The sequence below is a fragment of the Tigriopus californicus genome, chromosome 8, assembly GCF_007210705.1.
Source record: "Tigriopus californicus strain San Diego chromosome 8, Tcal_SD_v2.1, whole genome shotgun sequence".
Taxonomy (NCBI): Eukaryota; Metazoa; Arthropoda; class Copepoda; order Harpacticoida; family Harpacticidae; genus Tigriopus; species Tigriopus californicus.
Window position 1 is genome coordinate 1 of NC_081447.1, and position 9,136 is coordinate 9,136.

Consider the following 9,136-nt stretch of genomic DNA (forward strand, 5'->3'; position numbering starts at 1 on the left):
GGGAGGTGATCAGAAACGGCCAGTGGATGGACGAAACTGGCCGGAGATGGAATATTTTCTGATATGAAAATGTGGTCAAGTACAGAGGCGCCCCGGGAGTAGGTGTGTGTTGGGACTCCCGGGTCGGAGCGCAGAGTGATTCTCCATTGGCTCAGGATATGGGCGAGCTCGGAGAATTTGCTTGAGTCAGGACGGATGTTGAAGTCCCCACCAATGATAACTTTCTCCGGATTCTTCACCTTCTTAAGGATAGACATGAGGTCCAAGACGAGATCGTCATAGTCCGTGGTTGGCTGATAGTAGACGCCAATGATGGTGAAGCCTTGGGCATCCACGGCTATGTGATGAGGAGAGGATGAGAGAAGGGTGGGCTCAAAGCGTTTGGTAATGTAGAGCTCCAACCCACCGCTGGGCCGACCACGCCCAGCGGGCCTCCTGGCATGAACTACAAAGCTATGTTTGCCAGGAAAACAACTCTCGTGTTTCTCCTCGGTGACCCACGTCTCGGATAAGAAGGATAAGGCGTGTCCTCGGAATTTGTCAAGACACCGTCCCGCTCCAGCCACTTGCAGCATGTTCGCCCGTCCATGACAGCCCAGGAAGCAGGCCGACACCGATTGATTCCCTCCTCTCCGCTTGCTGATCCGCTGTTGCTGCCGATGCTGGTTCCTTGCGATACCGAGTTGTTCAATCTTTAAATGTATCAGTACATTTCTGTCAACACAATTTTGTGTGAATTCTGCAAGTTTGCCGTCCCTCAGAATTAATAAGGTGCAAGAGCTTTGCAACAAAAAACTTCAAACAGGACACTTTTATCTCATTGTTCAAAAGGACTCTTAGTTGTTATACCCATACAAACTATATATCATGACACTTCTTGGATTATATTTTTAATGGCTGAAAGCGTGTATATCTGCCAAAAGCAACTAAATTTATATTCAAATAATCACCATTAATAGAATGGTGGTAAAAAGGGAGGAATTAAACATTACAGTAGTGTAGTACATTGCATATTTTACATATCTGGGTGTTTTATACATTATACACCCAATTTGATGACAACATATCACCAGACAAGGTGATGAAAATGACATTAATGATAAACGTTATTGATCCGAATACCAAGGTTTCAACAAAACTCGCACGTTTTTTGACTTACAGAAGAGCTAGTGCACATTGCCCTTTTGTTGTCTGCACTCTGGGCAATGCCCACCTCCATTGTCTAGAGAACTCCTTGCTTCAGACTAAGAAATGAGACTAGCTGTAATATTAAGCTTTTGAAGCGGAGCAGCAAGCATTTTAAAATGGAGGGGCCATAAGATGGAGCCCTGGGGAACACCTGACTTGACATCATGTATGTCACTAAGCGATCCTTTGACCTTGACAATTTGCTTCCTTTCCTGAGTGAAGCTTCTGATCCAATTGAAAACCTTGCCTTGGATCCCAATGTCATGCAGTCTATTCAATAAAAGGCCATGATCTACTTTATCAAAGGGCTTGGCAAAATCAAGATAGACAACATCAAGTGACTCGTGTCTTTCCAGCCCCTCAACGACCTGCTCTAAATGCTCAATCAGTTGAGTAACCGTGCTAAAATTTGCTCGAAACACGTGTTGGCTAAGAGGAATTTATCTTTGGATTTGACCATTTTCTCACAAGGTTGTTGAAATTCGAGGATGTGGTTCTTTCTTTCCTCGGTTCTGGTTCCCTTTTCATTTTAAAGGTAAAATTTGCCCGATGTTTTATAGCCATTATCCCTAGGCAGCTGATTTTAGGTTGCAATTAGCTATTGAATATTGTCAAAATAAGTCACGTTTTAGGATTTGCTCATAATTTATACTCTGCTTTAGCACTTAATTACAAACCCATCTTGACATCTTTGTTATGGTCAACAAAAGTTACACCCAAAAGTGGGTACCAGCTCATTACGTTGCTTACCCATTTTATTTTATGCTTGTTAGATTTACCTAACTTGCATGCTTTCAAACTGTGTTTAAACACAGAGCTGAGCCAAAGCATTGTGAACAAATTATTAAAACAAGTGTCTAAACTCTTGAAGCATACGAAGAAGCCTCCTAATTTCGGTTCTAGTTGTTTATTCCTAATATTGGGCAGATTGTTTTCCGCCTTGTGATTGTTGGTACCAACATTGGGCGAGTCTAAGATCAAAAAGATGGGCAAGTGTGATTAGAAAGAGATTGGAGTGTTCCATCAATAGTATGTAGGTTTTGTATCGACGTAACCCAGTTTGAAAATCCACTCAACAATTGTTGGAGTAACAGCCGTCGTTTGAACAATGAAGAATAGGGACCTTTAAGCTGATGTCAAACTCAACCTTCTGAGAAAAATGGTCGCGAAACCTCCATTTTGATTCGTCCTTGGGCGGTCACCTGTCACATCTCATTTCCTATAATAACATATTAAGAGCTTAATCAAATCGACGGAGATTCTTGGGACAGTCGTCCTCCATCTTGACTGGAATCTTGGGTTAATGCTTATTGTCAACCATTATTAATCAGACTCGAATCTTGTATTTTATGCAAATATTTGAGCAAGCTGAACCGTTATGTCATTATGTTGCAAAAGGTTTCGCGGGATGAAATCGAGTATCTTGAAATGCTGAATTTGTTTAATGCACCTTTCCACATGAATACAAGCAGATGGGCACTTGCAGGTAGAAATCGATATCAGAAAATTTGATTAAATGGTGAGAACGATAAAATACCTGACTAGAATGTGATATCACACTAAATATGACTAGAATTGTTTATTGTTCGTACTACTCAAACATCGAATTGATGATAACAGAAGGGTTTAATAATTGACTAATAATTTGGAACCATGCTAGGAAAAAAGTTTTTTAAACGCACTCATTGGTCAAGAATGTTTCAGACATAAGTGTCCATAAACAAGCAGAACGCATAAAAATGAATGGTAACGTGTCCGAGATTTGACATTTAATTCCAAAAAAGGCCCATTTTCTAATTTGCGCGTCTTCATCAAATCTGATCCTTCACGAGCTAAGAAAAATCGGCGGATTTGAGGGCGGATTGGGAGGAGTTGGAAAGCAGTAGAGGAAAATTGGGTTGATGTAGGTCCGGAAGAGTTGAAGAACTATTGGAGAGGGAAGATTCTTGATGGGTAGTCAATTGAATGTTTTCGATCCTGGCCCCAGCTTTGACTATTGATGACTTGAGATGGTGGGTGGAGGAAAGTTGGGTTGATGGTGCTTGTGGAAAGATCCACAAAGCATCCGTAATTGCACTCTTTCTTTGATGTTAGATTTGACAATTTCATGGAGGAGAGTAACTGCCGTTGAGGTAGAGCGTCTGCTCTGGAAAACAAATTGTAATTTGTGAAAGGGATCCTGATCCTCGGCCAATCCGGAAAAGCGGACGGCTAAAAGGGTGGGTGAACATCATCTTTAATATGAGTTGGCCACTGCAATGGCCTCTGAATAAAATTATCCCGAGTCCACTGATTGTAAGAGACTCCCGTGGATGCGATTCATCCATCCTTCCAGAACTCTTGAACGTTGAGTGTGATCGCAGAACAGCTTCAATCCATAGATTCCATCGTGGATTATTCTTTGGAGTTTTGATCACGACGGCCCAAAACCACTAAATAGTAAGGACTACCTGGCTTAGGCGACATTGTCCATTGAAATTTTGGAGGAATGAATGCTAAATGTGTTCAATAGTCTTAGTAGCCCTGGAAAAGTGACCGCCCAGGAGATTTCTTTACCTTTCCTTTTTAAGATGACGTCATCAGTCAGCTGTAGCTTAAAGGTGCCTATTGGGCAAAAGCAAAATCAGTCACCCTTGGAAAATGATGAATTTTTCGAAGCTGCCGACCTCCAAGTAGTAAGCAGAGGTGTCCTTGAGTCGCAAAGGTTGCCCCCGCTCAGATATTTGTTCGACATTTGTTAGGTTATAGGGGATGTCAAGTAAAGGCAATTCAAGGAAAAATGTGGTCCGGCACCCTGATTTTGGGGAGAGAGAACTAAGACAAACATCACAGTCAACTCGTACCATTCGCTCATTGAATTTTTAATAATCAAGTGATTTTGAGCGAGGTGTATTACAAACCCCTACTAAATAAGCATGTTTGGTGTTAATCAGTGAACGCACTATCAAATTGACTCAATACCACAATGCTATATGCTTAGACAAGCATGTAAAATGGAAAAAATGTCAAAATCCAATGCATGCACAGTGCGGTTTGGCTGGGCATGTTGTCTTTGAGTTTGCTCCATCGAATAACGTCAGTTGTCCATGAACGCGTTTACTTGACTAGCCCTATACGTTATCGTTGCTTCCTTTTTTCTACAGTGCGTTCGAGCAAATCGTGGACAAATCAGTGCGTAACAAACAGGTGCGACTTGCGCAAGATCCATAAGGAGTAGAACAGCAAAAATTTTATTCGTCACAGAAATTGGCTCATACGACTAGATTTCAAAATGCTCCCCGCCTGTCTCCACCATGGCCGCGATCCTGGGCCTGAAGCTGGCGCAGACCTTGATGACGAAGTCTTCAGACATGTCGGCCCATACCTCATTGACAGAGGCCTTCAGAGATTCCACGCTGTTGTGTGGGGTGCGGCACGCTTTTCTCTCCACATTGCCCTAGATCCCGTAGTCTAAGGGTGAACAGTCTGGGGAGGAAGGCGGCCACATTGCCCACGACCAGGAGGCGGCTAAATTGTCTTGGCACCAATTCTGAGTCTTCTTGGCCTTGTGGGCGGGGGCGGAGTCCTGCTGCCACACGTAGTTGCCCAGGGGGTATGTGACATCCAGCCAAGGCTTCACCACCTTCCTCATGACCTTCAGGTACTCCTCCGTGTTGATCTTCAGGCCCTTGGGGAACCAGTAGGGGGGCATGGACTTCCCGTCGCTCGCCACGACCCCCAGCATCATGGCTCCGGCCGGGTGCTTGGTCCTATTTATATGAGGGACCTCTCCAGGGGTGGTGGCCAACCAGCGGTCATTTTGCGCATTCCTGGCCTGGTCCACGGTCCAAAACTTTTCGTCCAAAAACACACAAACAACGCGCGGATTCTTCTTCATCCAGGCCAACAACTTTTTTCCTTTTATGACCCTGGTGGCCTTTGACGCCGTCGTGATCAGCTGACGATGTCTCCTGACATAACTCTTGAGGCCGAGGTCCTTCACGGCCGCGGAAGCCGTCGTCTTGGAGACGTTGGCGACCTTCCCGAGGTCGACCAGGGAGATGTCCGGCTTCTTCTCGATTTTGGCCTTGATCTCGGCCAATTTGGTCCCAGTCCGCTTCTTATTGGATCCTCCGGAACCCGTCTTCCTCCCGAGGCTGTCCCCAGCCTCAACGAGGTCCTTGACCTTGTAGATGAAGGACCTGGAGCACTTCTCCTGGGCCATTATGGCTGACACCTTGACGTCGGCCTCCAGAAGAGCAGCAACTCGTTGCCTTCTCGCCTCCATTTCTCGGAACTGAGAAGAATTAGCAACAAAATTCCAAAACAAAGAATGCTTCGTTTTGAATGGTCTAAATGGTCCAATCACGAAACCGCAGAAAAGCGTAAAAGTTTTGGCGTGATATTTAAAAAAAGTCACCCCAATCCAAGATCTGCCGTTTTGAGTCTATCATGAACCTCCTGAAGTCAAACGTGGGGCTATTTGGCAAAAACTAAGGGCAATCAGTCTCTTAGGAACTGATCTAAACTAGCTGCAAATATCATCTCAAACATGTCCTCCTTCACCAAGGACTACACCGTCAACTTCGTGCACACCATCAAAAAGAGGTTGAACTTTGGCAAGGTGTAGTTAATTAACCTGAGGTCGAAGGTGAATGAGACCCACCTCTTTTTAAAGGAAATTCTCTAACCTATTCGTAGATAAAAAGCTTATTTTTGTACTCTTGATAGTTCTTGCGTGCGTCACACATGTTTAAACCAACCTACTTTGTCCACGATTTGCTCGAACGCACTGTACACTATACAATTACGGAAAGATTTGGTTTTATTCGGAAGACGTAAACACGCAATCTTCTCTTGCTCTTAGAAAAATAAACACTTGTTGTTCGTTTGTGTCTTTAGCATTCAATCTTTTATTTCCATTACACAACATGGCACAGTTCGGACGGAAAACTGTATCCAACGGTTAACGGACCATGTCCTACCACGTATTGATACCAAGCCCGCTCAAAGTAGTCACTTTGAACATGTCCAAGAATATTGCAGATCAAGTTGATTAAGACAATATGTATCGGGCGGGACCACGCCCTCAATGATCAGAGCTTAGTGCCGTAGACACAACCTTGGTGACCTAGGCAGGACGCCACACCCAAGTCGGGTGAAGCCCAGTGAAGTCAAGACAGAGGGAGTCCCACACGCTGCACGTCATTATGAGTTTAAAGGAGAAGAAAGTGGAAACTCTCCGCCGTTCCATTGGCCAACTGAGAAAAAAACTTTCTCCGGGAGGCCGATCTTATGAGCGAAATTGAACCAGGAGAGCTCTTATATCGGGCTGCCACCGACCTTACAGAACAAGTCCGTGTCATTGACGGCAAGTATGCGGAGATGTTTGAAGTAGATGAATCGGTTGAGGAAGAGATTGATAAAGCTTTGGACATTCTAACGGCTACTCTCCGCACGGCGTTAAGACTTGCGTCCAGGCCTGTAACTGTGACTAACCATAATGAGAAGCGCAAGCCCTCAATTGTTTCAGAGTTCCGCCCAGTGGAGTTGACTGAAACCGCAACCCCTCCTGAAATGAGGAGCTGGATCATTGCGTTCAAATCATATAACGTTGCATCCAATGCTGATCTACTGGAAATGACGGAACGACGACGGCTTTTCCTTGGTCGAATGCAGCTAGAACTGTTAACGGCTGTGGGGGCAAGGTTAACAAGCCAGGACACAATCACTGATTGCTATCTGGCCCTTCAAGCTCATTTCCTGGAACTATATCCCTCATTTAAAAGAAGAATACAATGGTTCCGCTACAATACGCCGAAACACATGTCACTTACCACGTATATCAATAATTTGGAAAAGATCAGTCGTGAGGCCGAACTCCAGAATATGACCACAGACGATTGGAACATGTTCAATGTCTTCCGAGCTGTAAAAGAAGATGAGGCCTTATACCACAAATTATCAGAAATTGAAGATCCCCAGATGTCTAGTCACCACTGCACGGATGACACAGTTCCAGTTCCAAAAGATGGCGGATAAGTTGATCCAAGAATTGGTTGCTGCTAGAGTCATTGTGCCATGCATTGTCCCAACCGAATGGACTAGACCGGCACACTTCGTTGGCAAACCAGGCGGCAAAAAGATCCGCCTTGTAACTGATTACCACGAACTAAACAAAGCTGTAAAGCGACCCATTCATCCATTTTACTCGGCCAACGATCTAATGAACAAGGTACAATCGAATAGCCACTGGTTCATCTAACTTGACGTGGTGCATGGCTAAATCCAGGTGCCACTGTATGAGGATAGCTCCCTTCCCACGGCAATCTTGTTGCCATCTGGCAAATGGCGCTACACGGTAGCACCCATGGGCCTGAATTCAAGTTCAGACGAATTCAATGTCCCGACGGATCAAGGAGTCGCGGGTTTGGGCAATTGGTTGTTGAAAATCGTTGATGATATGGCCATACAAGCTCCCACCCTTGATCTTGCGCTCAGTTGCCTTGAATTAGTGCTTGAACGTTGCAGAAAGGCGGGCATCAAGTTGAGTCTTGATAAAATGCAAATTGGTCAGGAGATTTCCTATGCTGGATTTATTTTGAGCAACGAGGGAATCAAGCCAGATCCGTCTAAAGTGGAGACCTTGCGCAATTTCCCCTCTCCAACATGCATATCTGAGCTCAGATCCTTCTTGGGATTAGCCAACCAGCTTGGATCGTTTCTTCCGGACTTGGCTCATGCAACTGTTGGGATGCGCGAGCTCCTGAAGAAGGGCATGGCCTTCGTTTGGCTCCCTGAACTTGAAATTGAAATTTCTGTGGCCAAAAAACTATTGTGTTCTTCTTCCCTGGTCAAGCCATTTAATCCTGATTTGCAAACGGAACTTCTCACTGTTGCCTCCCGCCTCCATTGCCTTGGAGCTCTGATCCAAAGGAATGAATATGGACGCCCGAGTCTTATCCAATGTGGATCATGCTCCCTCTCTGCCCCCCAAAAGAGCTATGCAACGGTGGAACTTGAGACATCGGCAGTGCTTTGGGCCGTTATGAAGTGCGGCCACTACCTCAAGGGAATCTCAATATTTTACGTTGTCACGGATCATCGTCCATTGCTTGGGGTTTTTATGCGCCAATTGCCTGCAGTTGCCAGTGATTGCCTTCAGCAAATTCGAGAGCGACTACTGCCTTACACATTTGAAGTCCAGTGGTCAGCCGGCAAGGAACATGCTATTGCCGATGCATTGAGTCGTGCCCCGTATTTCCCACCGGATGAGACTTGTGAGATTCCAATTTGTGCCATTCAGGAGAATGACCCTCACCTTTCCATCATTTACAGTGGGATAGATGACGAGTATTTGCGCTTGCGAACGGCAGTTGCTAATAATACCCCGCTCCCAATATCCTTGGCATCATATCGTGGCCTGGAAGATGGGTTATGCATTATGGTTGCTTCCTTTTTTCTACATTATACAATAACGGAAGGATTTGGTTTTATTCGGAAGACGTAAACACGCAATCTTCTCTTGCTCTTAGAAAAATAAACACTCGTTGTTCGTTGGGTCTTTAGCATTCAAGCTTTTATTTCCATCACACAACAACATTGAACCCCAAGTTTTCCTTAAGAGAAACTGTCATAACCGAATTATAACCTAGAGGCGATTGCATCCCTCCAATTACACAGTCTCGAAAACTAAGGTAAGCCTAGAAACATCTGTATTCATCTCGTATCTGTTTTGCTTCGTATTTTAATGAATTCCTTTATTTTGAACACCTTGTCCTAAAAATGCGTGTCTTGATTGGCATTGGCAGGCTACTGAAGGGGTATTTTACTTTTTGTTCAACTTTACACAATTAAACAATTATGGTATTGTAGTAGAGACCATTAATCTAATATCTCCTAGACCCTACTTTCAGGATACTCCAAAATAAGATTTTCACTGCGAAGTCATGAATATGAGAAGCTATAG

The 9,136-nt window shown here is 44.5% G+C and overlaps 1 long non-coding RNA gene across 1 annotated transcript; it reads right to left on the minus strand.

The window, feature by feature from the left end:
• Positions 1 to 2,752: 2,752 nt before the first annotated feature.
• Positions 2,753 to 8,835, minus strand: LOC131885058 (uncharacterized). The gene is made up of 3 exons (XR_009373786.1): positions 8,489 to 8,835; positions 7,005 to 7,096; positions 2,753 to 3,334 (listed from the first exon to the last, which is right to left on the minus strand). It is a non-coding gene; the product is annotated as an uncharacterized LOC131885058 (long non-coding RNA).
• Positions 8,836 to 9,136: the final 301 nt, after the last annotated feature.